The 17602-nt window shown below is 35.2% G+C and overlaps 1 protein-coding gene across 2 annotated transcripts in view; it reads right to left on the reverse strand.

Moving 5' to 3' along the window:
• Nucleotides 1-17602, reverse strand: part of SKAP2 (src kinase associated phosphoprotein 2) — a 117576-nt gene that overhangs the window by 76778 nt on the left and 23196 nt on the right. The gene's annotated exons all lie outside the window — the stretch shown is intronic.

Genomic DNA, 17602 nt, shown 5'->3' on the forward strand with positions numbered 1-17602 from the left:
TTGAATGCACTTCTGTAGCTTCTGAGGAGGGAGAGGTGGTAATGGGATCCTATACCTAAATGACTTTTCTGATATTGAAAAATCAGAGAAAGATACGGTATTTTTAAACAGTTAAAGGAACACCAACATTTTCATATTAAAATATTATTAAAACTAAGACAATATACAAAACTACAAACACCTCTTGTACTTCAGAAGGCGGCATCAGTCTAAACCCAACCAAAGAGTCTTTTTACCATTTACAATAACACTCAAAGCCATGGAAGTTGTATACACATTAGGATGACATCTCTTAATAAATGATGTGGTTCTGAGGACAGGGGGGAAAAAGTTTACCCTACATCCCTTTAATATCCATTTCAAATTGTCAAAAACTTCAGAAAGCTGGAAAGTGTGAGACATAACGAAGAGATCTTACCATGTAAGCAGGAGCTAGAAAACGTAGAACTAGTCCTGGCTCTTAACCAGATTCCTTTTGCAATCTTGGACAAGTCAGAGCTACTTTGTCTCCACTGTTCCTCTTCATAACAGAGAAACAGTATTCACGTCTTTCTAGAAATGCTGTGAAATGTTGTTGGTTTCGTTGGTTTTCTTAAAAGATATATTTACAGGGAAAAACATTTCATTTTCAGGCCTGCTGTGCCACTTCAGCGATTGTCCCATGCTGCACCCACACACTTTTTCCAAGTAATGTAAGCAGTTGGAGGGAGGGAGAAGAAGGGGCGGAGCGGAGGTTACAGCATGTATAAGTCTGGGTGTCACATATGTACTGATTCATGCATTTCAGAAAACTGCATACTTTCTTCTGTGACTGCTATAGCGTACTTCAGATTGACAGGGGAAAAAAGCAAGGAAAACACATGAAACAGGATCCTTACCGTAAGCAATAAGATGACTCTGATTATCTAAATTAAATGGTTTTCCAAGAAAAACAACTTTTGATTCTAATAATGTTGCTTTCTCCTTTCTTCCTTTTAGAATCTAAAATCATGTCATGTGCAAATGCTGTTTTCTAACATACAAAAACTCACTGAAAATTGTGGGAGTTTAGCCCACCAAAGCCAAAATTTTCCCTCAGTTTGAATGTGCACTTTTTCAACTCTCACTGTCACACAAAAAACAAAGGAACAACTGTAAAAATTAACTGATTTTAGTAAAAGGACTTAACTGTACTTCTGACACTCTACCTCTTTCCCCACATCAAGAACGTGGGTATCCCTGCAGTAGTGAACAAGTAGCACACCAAAAGAATGCTGACTATTAAAGCCTGAATATAGCAATAATAGTAAATATAATAATAAATAAGGAAGTGGCAATGCACAGAATAATACTGCTGTATTCCTAACTACCTGGGCTTTGTCTGAGTTGATAGTTACATTTCTAGTAAAAGCGGAGGAGATTTCCATGGACTTCAGCCATGACAGACTTAATTCCAGTCCTTGTTACACACCTTCTGCACAACATAGGTCTTCCCCTAGTATATTTACACATCTGTTTCCAAACTTTTTCTCCCATTTTTTGGTCTTACCCTGATTAGGTTCTCTGGAGCATGGCATTATTCCAATTCATACATATAGTAGAGGATTCTAAAAATGCCTTGATCCGATGAAAATAAGATGACACATGCAAAATACATTACTTCATTTATTGGCACTTAGCCAATTTTCATGGCTTTTTTTCATTCAGCTTCAGTTTGTACTCAAACTGAACTCCCCAAATCAGCCAATGAATCAACAACTAGCAACAAAACTGTACCAAAATAAAAACCTCATCATTCTAGAGGTTCATTTTTATACTGTTTCCCACAAAAGTATTTGCCTCTACAACAGTTATGCTACTGCACTGTCAGATTCCCTAGCATAAGCTTGCAATCCTCTAAAAATAATATACTTTGACAACAAATTCTCAAAAACTCTTGACAAAATTGTTGTAGAGAACACCACCGGGGATCAGTGACACAGAAGTACCAAAGGACAAGACTCTTGAATCAACTTTCCGTGCATTATCTCTACCATTATGTGTTCTGTATCACTACCAAAGCCTGCTTATGTGCAGGATCAGAGACATACCAAACAAATAGAGTGACTAATCACTGTTCTAGTTGTTCTAATTCCATTAAAATAATTTTACCCAACAGTATGTGTATTAGCCAATAAAGCACACTGACAAAAGAAGTAACTTCTGGGTATGGAAGTGAAACAAAACACACAAAGATAACTTGGTTCAAAATATTTACGAATCACTGGTATATTACTTAGAACAATCCTGTGCATGAAGAAACTAACATGAAAAAGCCACCAGAGCTAGACAACTGACCCTAAGTCCCAAAGAATTCACAGAGAATTATAGGAGGATCATCCATGTAACTATCAAACCAAAAGGACAAATTAAGGCCACATCTATACAGCAGTGTGAACCAGAGTACGTAGTTATGTTGTTACCACACTTTTCTTTATTATAACATAACCTTACAAGAGTATTGTTCTGTTTTGATTGTTACAAGGCAAGGGGAAACCAAACAACAACCTAAACAACTCCGGTTCTGAATGAAACTACTTATTTCTGAGTTTTAAGGTGATTTTCATCGGTTTAGCTTGTTCTGTTTCACACGCATGATTTTTTTAACATTTTGAGTCAGTAAATTTGCTTTTTGTACAATATTTTCACCCTCTTGCTTTCTACTTGCAAATTTTCTTCATTGAAGTCTATTTTTAATTTAAGACCCAAATCATCACTAACTGCATATATAGTGAAGAAATTCCCTACCTGACATTCTTAATCACAGAACTTGGAAAAAGAAAAGTCATTTGAAAAAAAGACTGACTTAGAGAGAGATTTAATTAAGGTTCAGACACTCAAGGCCCTTTCCAAAATACAGCAAGCAGCTATCACTGTGATATGTTATGAATTGCTGCACCTCATCATTGGTCCTTGAAAAGGACAACAAAACCAAACAAAAACCTCCCTCAAAATGTCTGTTTCTCAAAGACAAAGGCAATTAACAGGGGGAGGGGAAAAAAACCCCACACCAATGGCAGTGTATTAGAGTGGCAAGGGAATTTAAAGATGTCATATGCATTAAGTTGTGTTCCCTAAATTAAGGCTTAAAGACAAGAACTGTAGATTCCTCAAACCTCTTCAAAGTCAAATTTACCCAGGCTGAAAACATCCTGGGAGCACAGCAAAGCTGGATTAATTACTCTTCGCAACATACACATTTGTAAAGGTAGAGACCCTTGTAAACTCTATCTTAAAAGAGGTAATAAAATGTCTCTAATATAAACATGGTAGTGTCCTAGCTATGGCAATCTACCCAAAAATAGTCATAGCCGCGCTGCCTCCAATCTTCATACTATCTGGTGTTCTGCACATCTTAAAACATTCCTTATTTCTACCTATCTTGAGCTATATAGACAAAAATGATCCACAATAATTCAATAAAATATTCTTTATATGCATCATGGCTAAGTTCATATACAAGTCAGTCACCCACTATCTCAATGACTGTTAATGAAACTGAAAGCCTAATTAGCAAAATGAGGGGAATAACCCCAGCGTTCTGGCGCACCTCCAATATGAATAATTGCTTCTACCTATGCAAAATCCCCCTTGTCATTTCAATTAGGTGAAATATTCCTCACATCCTGGTCTTATATTGCTGGGTATTGTTTATAGTGCCATTGTAAAAGCTGCTGCATTCTACCAAGGATACAGCTGCATTTTAATAACAGGAATGTGGCAATTCCTACTTTCAGTTACTATGTTCATAAAACCTAGTTTTGCAAAAGGCTCTCGGATACCAAAACAAGAACAAACCAAACAAACTAACCAACCAAAAAATACAAAAAACTCTCCACTAATTTTTTGTGCATATATTAATGAAAGAAGCATAAAATCTATGTAGAACTCAAGTAACACCTTAACAGCTACTGAGGTATAAAAATAAGCCTATTAGGCATAGGCATCTCTTTGGCAATTCAGCAGCACAACAAGCAGACACCTTGCCACACTATCACAGCTTTATGTCTCAGAAACTAAGCCAAAGCTAACCCCTCTCCCTGCTGACTGTGAAATCCTACCAGTACATTAAAATACCCTTCTAAAAACTCATATATATGTACATCAAATTTAACAAGGAAGAGAAAGAAGTTAGTCACCAACCAGCCCTTCCAGGGCCTCAAAAACAACAGCTGTACCTATTTCTACACCTTGCTTCCTGCTCAGCAGCATGCATACCCCAAATACCAGAACAGCCACCAGTTCCCCCCAATGCTTTTATTTTGGACTCATCCCTTCATTATCCCTAAAATTCTCTAAAAAGCCTAAAATTTGGATTATGATTCATTTTAAATTGTTCATTTGACTAAAAAAAAAAAATTCCTAAATGAAAAAGGATTTAAAACTTTGGTAGGTCTAATGTTGATTTAGACAGGGACATCTGGGGCTTATTATTGCCTCACCACATCAGAGTGCTTTCTTGTTCTCCTCTTTTGGCTCTGAACTGCCACTGAAAAGGTTATTAGAAAGTAAACTCCTGTATGCTTACATTAGCCATGCTAATACAGCCTGCACTCCTTTTATTGTGCACTCCTCGTCTAACTCTCCCTGTCCCTTAAAAGATACAGTTTTAATAGACTATAAAATCCACTTAGAAAGGTACTCACTGGTTGCAGTTATGAAAGTTAAAAGATATCTTTTATTTAGGAAAATATGCAAGCAGATATCTGCAGAAATCCACATTAACTGTACTTACTATTTCATGCAACATTTCAGCAACCACATCAGCGATTTATTGTTCTACTATGGTAGTATGGAAACGTCCACAATAAAATACAGACCAGGAGTGAAAAGAGCTGTAAAACCATTTAAAAAAAAAAAAAAAAAAGTTTGCTTTTTTCTTGCCCTGGCCTCCTAGGACTGTAAATCTCAACCTTTCTTTTTCCTAAATTGTCTTCTTTCAAGGTTTACCAGCGTTATAAATACCTTTGCCTTCTACTGACTAGACACATTTTCTCCTGTAGACTCACTTCCTGTGGGAAATGGTACATCAAAAATTACAAACACGCATGCACTATTAAAATTGTGATCACTGCTGCATTTCTGTCAGTATATTAAAAAAAAGCACTAAGAATAGAGCAGCTTTCACTTTACCATTGTCTCCTAAACAAGAAATAGCACTCTTGCATGGGAAATAGCAATATACGTATTAAAATGTATGCCAAAATACGGTAGAAAATAATTTCCATTAAGTACACCTGTTGGGGAAAAAGCTGCACACACCAATGATTAAGCGTAAATGTGCATCTGTCCTTTAAATACGCATAGCAGTAATAGCTTAAATGCAGTTCAAATCCTGGCCAGTCTTGCTGCAGATACAAAATCTGCACCATGCAATGCTAAATTACAAAGCACCTCTGATAAGTTTATGGAAGACAAAGAAAAAATTGGTTGTAAACTCCTCTGCATTGCAAAGATCTCTTTTGTCTGTCAATCAACAGAAAAGTATTATTCCACCATCACAAAAGACAAACCTTTGGAGGCAGTATAGGTCTGTGTGTTGTGCAAATGTGCAGTTGCTAAGAAGCAAATATGCTTCTCCTCTAATCAAATAGCCCAGCTCAGCAATGCTGCTGGCTTGGGGCAAGAAGCAAATTCCACCAGCCACAAACTTAGAAACAGTCTTGAATTATTTGTTGCTGACCGCTGGCTGAACCCTGTCCTGATGAGCACCATCACCATTAGCCACTTCTCAGTGTATTCCATCAACCAATGGCAATAGCAGCATGCTACAGCTCAGGCTGCAAGGAATTGATCAAACAGGGTAATGAGACTATTTCTTCATGGAGGTTATTTTAAATGAATATAAATATTTTCTTTCTACATAATTTGCCACAAAAGGTCACTGAACTCCCTGCGATTCTAAAGAAAAATGCTGTGGTATCCCCTTTATATATTTGAGTTAGGATATAGCCAACAAACAATTCTGGGCATTTTTGATGATCGTGTAAATCTTAATGAGGTGGCATCTCAGACAATTGATTAGCGGCAACGTTCTATCTTCACATTTTAGTTACGAACAAAAAGAAGATTTGATGTTATTTTAGAAAATCATTATATACTTATGCCCTTAAAATATTTCATGAGAGAATATATTCTGTGAGCCTAAAGACTTATATTTTTACTATTAACAATAGATCATGCATATTTAGTTATGCTTGCCATACTTTGATATTATAGCCCTTTCTACTGATTCTTTCAACTGAACTCATAGGTTAAAAATACTTTGTGTCAGAGTCAAGTTACTGATAAGGAGTCCTGCATTCAGACACCCTGTCTGTTGTACTTGTTTTCTTTAAAAAACTACTAGAAAGAGACACCAAGAGATCCTTAAAATTTAATTCAAAACAACTGCTACAAAATTCTCATTCAAGGCCCTCCTTGCCCCATGTAAGATTTTTTAGTTATATAATTTCCAGTACTGGACAATTTCTGCAATGCTGGGAAAACACATGAATATTGATTTACATACCAGTCTAATAGTATTTTATTAACAAAGGCATTACACTAGGGTAGTAATAAGACTATGATAAAGAAATAGTGCTCATTATTTTCTAGTTTTAGGGATAATAATATAAAAATATTCCTATAGGCCAACTAAACGCATTTGTTTGTGTTTGAGAGTTTGCAAGGTTACCTTGAATAACTTTCAGGAAATATTTTCAACACAATAGAAAATTTAGATTTACACCCAGGGATGAATATAAGTCACTCATCTGAGACATAGTACCTAAAAATGGAGGTTAAAATATAAATTGAAAAATATATAAAGGATTTAAATTAGTTAGCCTTGTCTTGGTTAAGAGGGGTTCACTTACATAATAACAGAAAGGGCTTCTGACTTTTTTTTTCTAATTCACATAAAATATCCAAGGGTTTGTTGTTTTTTTTTTCAAAGCAGAATACAAATGTGTCATCTGAAACTCTGTTCTTCATATTTGGTTGGGATCCTCAGCTCCTCAAGCTTTTTTCTCCTCTAAATCACTGTCTCTGATCAGTAGAGGAAATAAAAATTGTAAAAAAAAAAAAAGAAACTAGTAATAATAATGATTACAAAAATAATTTATATCAACAGGATTTTCCTCCCACCTCCCATCCCTATTAAAATACTATTTACAGAGTATTCTTTTCTAACTCTTTATCAATACTGTCATTACATCTTGTACGGCAGTGAAATGCATCAAAGGCCTGAATAGAATAAAGCAATGCAGATGTGTTTGTCTTACTGAAAGACCATTTCTAGATTCTTTTAATTTTTTTTTTTAAGAAAAGGTGACAGCAAAAATAAAACTGCAGTTCTGTGATAAAAAGGGTAGCTTGGTTGCCTGGTTATTCCGAATCACATAGCTTGGTATATCTGTTACACAGACCCTACAAATTCTTATTGTTTATTCATCATTTCTTTTAAAAGTGAGTTTCCAAAATAGAAAGGAAACAATTCTGTATTAATGTTGAAGATCTATGAAAATCTCTGAGAGGGCATGAAGCTAGGACTATTCAAAACACACAAAAGTCCTGCAAAAGTGGGTAAAGGAAACCAATTTATACATAAATCCTAATTTTTCCTCAAAGAGATGCCATATTAAGTCCTAAAGGCCATTAATAATTAAAAACTAAAAATAAGTGGTCCTTTACAATACCAATAAAAAACAATATTCACTTGGGGGGGAGGAAGAAATCAGCACCCACTAGCAAAAGACATCTCATCAACAGACTAACATTTGACAAAAATCAGTGGAAACGGCAAAGAAGCCAATACAACTTCCAGTGCCAAGGAGCCAGATGGCACTGCTGGAAAAATTATATCTACAGACTGGCAGCTTGATCCCATGATTATTGCCCAAGGGAGGAGGAAGAGGAAAACAAGAGGTATTTCTGTGTGATGGAGCAAATCAATTATCACCAGCTCACTATGGCATTTTCACATTATTTTTATACCACATTCTAAATATCACACAAATGAATGAGAGCCCTGGAAGATTCCAGTGATCTGAGACAGTAAAAAAGGTATGCCATACATTAAAAAAAAAAAAAAAAAAATCTACCTCTGTCATCTGCATCATGTAGTCCATATTTCCAAATTAAATTTGCAGATATATTGTGGTTTACAAGTTTTTATTTTCCTGTGTTTATTTTTGACCTGAAATTCCAAGCGTTAGCTATACAGATTACAGAGGAAAAAATATCTCTGTAATTCTCTATGTTATGACTACATTCTTTTGTGTATTTTCAAGTCTTAGCAGGCAGTTATTTTTCACACACAAATACCAAATGGACATTTTGCTAAACTATTCCAAAAAGCTTTGATCAAATAAATTTGTGGTAGTCTCACCAATTATTTTTCTGTTAAAAGACAGCAATAAAGCTAGCCTCTGAAAAAGATGTTAGAAATATCAGTACACTCCTACTATCATATAAGGAAAGCAGTTCTAGAAAACTAAAAGACAAGCTTTTCCCCACCAGTTTATATTCACACTATTGAAATTACTAAACACAAAACTGACAGAATTATAAGAATATGTTAGAGTGTCCATGCGAAAACAGGCATGGTTAATTTCTTTTTCCATTGGAAGTCAATGACAACACTTCCATTAACTTATTTTCCAGGCAACTGTAATAATAAGGCCCATTTCCTGTACCCACACTTGCAAAAGAACAATTCATCTATTACCTACCAAAAAGACCTGGACCACCTTCACTTCTCATTTCCATTCCATTTCCAAATTACAAGACAGTCACGTACACAATCCAAACATCCTTCTGCCCGCATTCACATTATCTCAACACTAATCCTTTCCCCTTACCTCCTCAATGCAAAGCAGTGATGCACAAGTACAGATACGTGAAGCACATAACAAACTAACAGCATCTTTGAAAATATATAATGAGTATTTATATATAGCCCATGTCCAAGTTGTGGAAGCTGCAGCCCTGGAGCATTCAGGGCCAGGTTGGATGAGGCTTTGAGAACCCAGTCTAGTGGAAGGTGTCCCTGCCCATGGCAGACAGAAACTAGATGATCTCTAAGGTTGCTTCCAACTCAAACAACTGTATGATTCTATGATATACAGAAATATAAAATTTGAGGAACAAGCAAAAAGATGTTTCATATGAAGAACAGGATATCTCTGAAAAGTTATTATCAGGCTGTGACGTACTTTCTATTAAGGAATCTGTGTTCAGGTAGACAGAGGAAACATTCAGAAGGACAGGAAAATCTCGTTTATACCAGAAAAGGTTTTCCTCAATTTTGTAGTACAGGTTCATCCATAATTCCTTGCCCAAAAGGGGCTCAAAACTATTTTTTACTATCAGTAGTAGAGAAGACAAAACTAAGATTCTCATGGGATAATTCCTGTCATTATAGTGACAGTGGTGAACAGGCTTTGCGTAATATTAGTTAAGAAACTGTACTAGTAATCTTAGTCTGGAGAAAATACAACGTTCACCCATATTAGTCTGCTACTCTACTCTTAAGTCCTACTATTGTAAGTATACCAAGTAAACATCTGTGAAGAATTACTGAGAAAACTACCAATCAAACTAATATTGCCTAGTGACAGATGTCCAAAGAAGTATGGTTCTTGCTGAAAACCTTTAAGCAGTGAACAATTATTTGCAACATCTTCTTGAAGGGCAATAATGAACTTGTCTATGCAGAGGATACCATAAAGATTTTATCTACAATGTTTTCTCCTTGCAAAACACTTCAATAAACCTTTTCATGACATAGTTTTTACTTTTCCACTCAAATTTAATCTGAAAATTGACAAGTATATTAGTCCACTGCAACTTTGCTTTTATTTAAAAAGGAAACGAACCCAAATCCACTAAATTAATGCCTGGACTGCATGATGCCTGAGAGAAAACAGGCCTGTTTCATTCTTGCTTAAACTCTACAGATTCACTTTGCATCTTTACAGAAACTACTTATCAGTTAACACAAAACCAGGAGTATGGGGAAAATCTTTCTCTGTTCATTAGGATGGATACACATGCCAAACTTAGTTTGTACTTGCATTGCAAGTCTACACTTCTTTTTTTTTAACCCCAGTAGGACCTTGAAAGCCTCATCCTTGAGACAAAACATGAAGTACCACACAAGCATTGTTTTACATATATTTCTGATCTAGTCTAAAACCAAGGAAACACTATGGTTATGTAGAGTTTGTTCTCCCCAAAATGTTTGGGGCTACTCTATAGTATATGTTGAAGGCAGAACTATTTTCCTGCCATACTTGGTAGATGCCAGGAACGAAAAGATGCCTCTGGGCCTTGAAAGCCAAGCAGTACCAATCCACTGGACTTGCTCACTTCTGGTACCAGAAAGGTACCCACCCACCTCGAGGTGCCACTGGAATGGCATGAATGAGAGCTATCATCTACAACTGATGCATCTGCCCGGTTCTGCAAGGAAAGGAGTAAGGAGCAGAATGGAAGATGACTTGCCATTACTGCTTGCAAGAAGAAAGCAGAATTTCAGGAAATCAGAAGGTAGAAAAATCACTCAGTCAAGGTAAAGCATTAATAAGGTCCTAAATCCATAATTAACAGCCTCCAAAACACACTAGAAAAGCTTATCAAATACTCAAGAGGCTGAAGGAAAACCTTTCCTCTTCCTTTTTATGTCAGCTATTTGTGATGTGTAAGAACCGATCTAGAAGGACATTAGGCCAACAAGCAAGATAATGTAAACAGAAAAATCTATTCAGTTCAGCTTTCTGGGCTTGTTTTTTTTTCCATAATGTTGTTACATATCTTGAGTTATGACCTAATATGAAAAAGAAATGGGTTAAGCAGGTCATTATTAGTTTTTTATTATGGATATTGTCCTACTTAGTAGTGGAGCATACATGGGTGTTTTGTTACTGCTCAGTCACTGAAGCAACATAGATGAAATAAAATGAGCAACAAACCATGTCATCTCTCCCATGGGAGAAAGGTAAATGCTAAAAGAACACAGGGGTTTATTGTTTAATAGGAAGTTTTTCATTATGATAATTAGAAGTTCAAACATTTTAGTATCATCAATTTGTACACACTGTTAACCTACATGATGCCATTTTTAACTTGACTGTTGACTTTATTAGGAACAAAATTTCACTTAAAATTTTTGCTTCCTATCAGATATTATTCCCTTATGTTCTGTACAAATGGTTTAAATCAAAATTAATTAGGTTAGCTTTGCATATTGCACATGCTCTTCTCTTTTTTTAAAACTTTTTGCTTGTCCAAGTAAGTCACTGCTGCTATATGCATTTCTATGGTTCCTAAAAACAAACCAACAAGCAAGCAAGCAGTTCAGTTGTTTGTTCTTTTCGTAAGGTTTCAACAGCAGCTGCATGTGGACAGTTATAAAGATTCTATTCAGTCTTCAAATACGTTCATGACAAAGAGAAAAAATATATGCCATTGTCATGTTTTTTTACAGACAAAAGAGAGTCAAAAGTCAAAAGACTAACAAAGAGCTTAGAGTATGTATCCTCTTACAGCAAACAGAGTGCAGCACTGGGGCAAGCTGTCCAAGGGAGACTGAAATTGCACCAGTAGAGATTTCTAGGAAAGATGAGACAGGTGCCTGCCAAGAAACATCTCAAGCAGATTAAGGTTGAATACACTGATTTTACTCTTAAGACATCTCCTACCCAACAAGGAGTTGATCTTCTTTTAACAATTCAACAACAGTTAGCACCCTCTTTTCATCTGTTAAACAAACAGATTTTTATCTGGTAATTCATGCACATGTGGTCCAACATGCATCAATATCCTCATAAACTGAGTTTCAAAAAAATGCTTCATAATTTAAGTTCCTCTTCAGTACATTATACTTTTCATTGTGTTCTGCCAGCTTGTAAAAGATTGTATTCTGGATGACATCTAAACTGTCCATAAGTGTCTCAGCCTAATTTCCTAGTGACGCATCCTTCCTCTGAGAGCATCAACATACCACATTGGGAATTCTAGGCTTCAGTCTTCCTGCTTAAGACTGAGTTGCTAATTGCAATTTTTTAGAATTCTGAAAGCAACACTTCTGATCATCATATTACCTTTTCAGCCAGAAATGCAGAATCGTAACACATTGCAAGACACAGTATTTCCTCTGCCATACAAAATGTGTTCAGACATAGCAAAAGAGTCTACTAAACCACTGATGAAAAACTAAAATTACCTACCTATACCGAAATAATAAATTACATTATTTCCCGTTCCCAATTCTGTAAAAAAACTAGCATGCCCTCAGAACAAAGCATGCCAAAGTCCCATCTTTACCCATTTTCCATATGATAGGCTACTGCCCTCTGCCAGTTTCTAGGAAGAGCAGGAAGTAGAAGCCACCTTTTCTTACCAAAGATCAAATGTCCTAGTAAACCTAGACCTTGCTTCCCCTCAATATGACTTTTTTTATTCAAGCTTGAATATTTAAAGAGCTATAAGAAATAATAAAATACCTGGTTTTCTGCCTTCAATGAGATCTATCTATGGGAAAAACAAGACAAATAAAGAAGTTTCCCACTCCTTTGAATGGCTGTCATGCACTTAAGTTTGTAGCTCTCTCCGATACTGAAAAGCAAATAACTAATCAAGAATAACTCAGGTAAACTTCCAATACTGTCATCCCCAAGACAAGCAAACATGTAAATGATTATTTTACTAAAATAGTGGTAAACCAATATAAGACTGGAGACATAAGAAGGACAAAAAGAGAAAGGACAGAAAATCCTAGTTGCATTTTCCATTCTCCAACCTTTACCATCTTGCTTACTTGCTAACACTGCTTAACTGGCTCTGTGATGGAACACAGTTTTTGCTTTAATATAGTGCCTCAAAAATAAACTCAGTAGGAATGTAGTTGAAGAAAGTGGGCATAAAGTCTTACACTGAACTCTATCCCCCCCTTCTTCAGTGACACAAACAGAAAAAATAAGGGGGGGGGGGAAGCTTCATCAGTATTTGTATTTGAGACTTAAAATGTCAAAAGAAGCAGCATGCAAAACTCAGTCAAAAAATTTTTCATTCTCACTTGATCAATCAAAATGCAAAACATGACCTTCATACAAAGTAAATACTATAGATCATGTAAAGTAGTTGACTCAAGCTTGCAAGACTTGCATAGAACTTTTCCAAAGAAGCTGCATGAAAACTAAGTGCCAAGGCCTGTTGCTTCATCAAAAAATTATAGCAAGAAACGCATGTTGCAGGAGTAATAAATTTTGCTCGTTTTCAAGACTGCACCTTGATAACAAACAGTTTAAGCACAACCCTTTCATTTATTCTGTTTCCTCAAAGTTCTCTAAATGCCCTGTTTAGCTTGCTTTAGCCCTACCTTCCTCCACTTCAACTATGGGGAGATTTAATATGAGATTCTCACACTGTTTAAGAATTTTCTACTAAAAACCATATTTTATTCATAAGCTATAGCCTAATATAATAGTTTGAAGAGCATACAAGTCCCCAGACACATTTTCATCCTTACATACTCAAGGCAACATTTCTGACCTTCTGTAGAAATGGTGATGATCTAAATTATTTTATCACAGCGCTCAATGCATTTTTAGATCCAGTTATTATTGAAAGACATACCCTCTGTAGAGCTAAACAGACACGTCTTCTTCAGAGGTTCTCTCTCACTCAGTACTTACAAAGTCAGAACGTTTGTTCCTTAAATACTAATGGCATTTCCTACTCACGGAATCAAATTAACATACCATAAACCAAAAAAAATTTACAGTTAAAAAATAACTTTATATTATAGAAGAAGATTACATAGTTAAATAGGGAAGTTTCAGCCTACCATTGAACCTATATTTAATACCATCCTATGAAACAGGGAAAGTAAATGAAAAATAGTAACTTCTCCCCCACTGACCTCTCAACCAAAAACAAGTTTGCTACCAACTTGAAAGAAAGTCCTAGTATTTCAATTTTTAAGTATTTTGGTATACTTCATTTTTTAACTAATCAAGACATATTTATTTCCCACTACACATATTCTTCAAAATACAGATGAGAGTAAGGAATTACCAGACATAACATTGTTATACAATGTACTATACAAAAATCTGTCATTTAAGTTGCAAGAAACCTAGTCATCAATAAGTGAAAAAATACCCCGCTCAAAAATCAATTATGTTGAGTCTTTTGTATAGAGAAGTAGTACACCTTTCAGGCAACTGGTATTAATGAGCAGACATGGCTATAGAATCTCCATCTGTTTTTCTGACAAAGCTGTGACTACTCCAGTCTCTCATTGAAATTCCATTAATCTGGTGCACCAAGGACCAATGCGAAAATCAAAACTCCATCTAACCCTTTATCAGCTCACAATAACCTACAAGTGAACTCTGCCTGTTAGCATACAGCAAGTTATGATTTTGCTATCAATCAGCCTATTACCCAATAAAAAAAAAAAAAAATCCAGTTAAGACCAGAGTGCCTGGCAGTGCTGTTTTGCTTGGTCTGTCTTGGTTTTGGGTTTTGTTATTTTATTTGGACGTTTTGTTGTGTTTTATCCCTCTTCCAATTTCTGTACGGTGTCTGGATACGTAAGCCTATGCATCATTCTCCTTCGTTGTGATTTAATTGCGGCCAGCAATCAAGTCAAAGCATCACTGAAGTGTGCTTGAATTTCATTAGATGATATAACTTATGCTACTTTCCTACAGTACCTAATAAACCATAAAGAAACCAAAACACATATGGCTTGAGGGAATAACTGGAAAATTAGGTGGCCATTTGGGAACTGAGTGAACTTTTGAACCAGAGGAACAGAGAAAAAGAAATATTAAAAGGAAAGACAGACTTAGAATGCACACAGAGACGTGGGGGTTTGACCTTTTCAGTACCTAGAAAATTACATTAGCATTATGAAAAATACATATCATGTTTAGAGTTTATAATCCATCAAAGTTTAGATACTTTGTTAGTGCCTACCATAAGGTAAAAGTCAAAAGGACAACATAACAATCAGATTTGACAAAAGGCCTTTAGGTGACCTGTGCTAATTTAGTTATCCCATACTTATTGTTAAATGGATTATCTCTCTTGTAATTAATACACCATTAGACAAAGGTCACACAAAAACTCCAGGATTTTACAATGACTGTAGCATACACATAATACACTAATGCTTTATCTGTTACCAAGCGGGTGCCTTCACAAATTATGTTTTGACAGTAAGGCTGCAATGTCAAACAGTGACACTTTCACAAGTCACACAAACCTTGCAGTCTAACTCAAGTATATAAAGAGAAATGTCCATTTTGGTTTGGGTTTTTTAGCAGAAAATATATACAGAAGGTTTTACATAAAAATATGAATGGAACTCAAACATAACTAAAAATCAACTCAATTTGGTTACCTACAGATAGGGCCCTCAACGCTGAGAGCATTGATCCAACACAAATCAGGTTTTAGACCTGCGCAGAGCCCTGCTGAACTGAACTGGTAATCGTGTAAGATCAAACATGTACCTTACAAACTCAGCTTCTTGAGTAGGATTTAAATATTGAACAATAACAGACTGCTAGAAAACAAAAGTACAGGATTAAGCTTTAACAAACCCATTCATGCCTATAAGGACTGAACCAAAGGCACCTCTGAGAATCAATCCACCTCTTAGAAGATTCTCCCAACATATGTTTTCATAGTCTAGGTGGCTAGACTGGAATGATGGATTATACATATGTTAAAATCAAAATGGACTTAGAATGACATACTGGACATTCCAAGAGAAAAAACAGGAACACTACTCCAGTAAATGGAAGTACTTACAGATCAAAATTTACCACCTTCTCTCAAATTTTCCTAGTGCTGCACTCTCACTAGGGAATTAAAGAGGATTTATCATGAAATACAGAAAGACCAGTAATATCACTGCAAATTCAATAGAACTGCACCCACTATATTTCTAGCTCAACTGGTACAAGCTAGCAAAGATATTGTTGAGCAGCTATTATACCTACTCTCATAGCTTCAAAATAGGCTAAAATTAATCACTTTTCTGTACAAACTCATAGGGTATTTCACATACTCTCGCATCAGCGTTCTTCAGCCATTCATTATTTAGGTTTATGAACATTCTTTTTTTTTTTTTGATTAACTGTTTTGAAACAATTCTATAATCATATCTCCTATTAAATAGTCACATAATTTTGTCACATACCCTTTATGCAATCAGCACCATGTTATTAAGTTACAATTAGAAATAATGTTAAGATTATGTTTGTAAGCAAAAATAAATACATGGAAAGTTGCATTCATCTGTAGTTTTGAAAATTAGCTTGGGTTTTCTAAAAGCCATATTCAATTTGAGTGATAATTACATTTCAACCAGAGAGCAAAAAGGCCTGGTTTTATTTTTTTAATAGAAGGTCACACTGCCAACATGCAATAAGCTCAATATAAAAAAAAAAGAAAAAAAAAAAAAGTGTGATTATTATTGTTACACATTTTACAGACTTCTGGACATAAAAAAATTGCATTATTCTGAATCAGTGGTTAGAAGGTTTATCACTTATGCATGTACTTGACTTATCCCTGTTCTGCAATAGACATAATTTTATACCTCATAAAAGCAATTTATGTTTCCAAAGGGAATAATCTGGATAACATAAAATGTGGAGTGCTACGTTGCAGGAAGCATATTTTCATTCAGCAATTGTATTTCGAGATGGAGCTGCACAGTTTGATCATCATATCATGTCAGAAAACATCATTCACAAGTAAGTCTATCTAACTCCTAGTGCCACAAATTAATATACATCGTTAATTTATTTGTACATATACTTAATTTATTGCCATATATTATCCATTGAAGGTATTTATATTACATATACAATAAACAAATCTCAAAAATATGGACACTATGCTAAAGCAAGCTTGTTAACTGTTGAAATATTCAATTGTTCATGTCTTCAGAACAGCTGCATTTAGCATTAAACTTAATGAATACAAAATAAAGCAAATGGAAAACAGCTATGGAGCCTAGTTTTTTTTTTTAAATGCAAACTCAAATTTAAAATTTATATAACAAAAACTGTCTTAATGGAAGGAAACATTGTAGGAATAATTAATTTAATATTTTATGAACCTATTCTGGATGGAGTTTGCAGAAAAATATCAATCACATAAACTGTTTCATTATTTAATAGATAAATAATACAGTAAGCCATTAAGTAGAACAATAAAATTAAGCAAGAATCTGATAATGTTGAATTAACAAACAATTTGTTACTACAAATATTCACACTGTTTTAGCCACTGATCTATCTTTAAAAACATATGCATCTACAGAAGATGCTTTATTATCAAAAAACATGAGTTTGAAAACACCATGTAAATTTGAGACAGCTTCACTATGCTCAAGGACCACTAGAGAGAGCTCTTCAGTTCCTTTAAAGGTTCTTGCAAAGGTAAGAAAACTGTCCAGCTGTGATGTTTATCTGTTTATCTGTTTTCTAACACTAACATTCGCATCACAAGGATCCGATTACGTGAGTTCATAGCAAACTGGCAAATCTAGTACATTCTAAGGTAAAGAGTGTCA

This window comes from Empidonax traillii, unplaced genomic scaffold, assembly GCF_003031625.1.
Source record: "Empidonax traillii isolate 1590-97213 ecotype Southwest subspecies unplaced genomic scaffold, ASM303162v1 scaffold17:size2698205, whole genome shotgun sequence".
Classification (NCBI taxonomy): domain Eukaryota; kingdom Metazoa; phylum Chordata; class Aves; order Passeriformes; family Tyrannidae; genus Empidonax; species Empidonax traillii.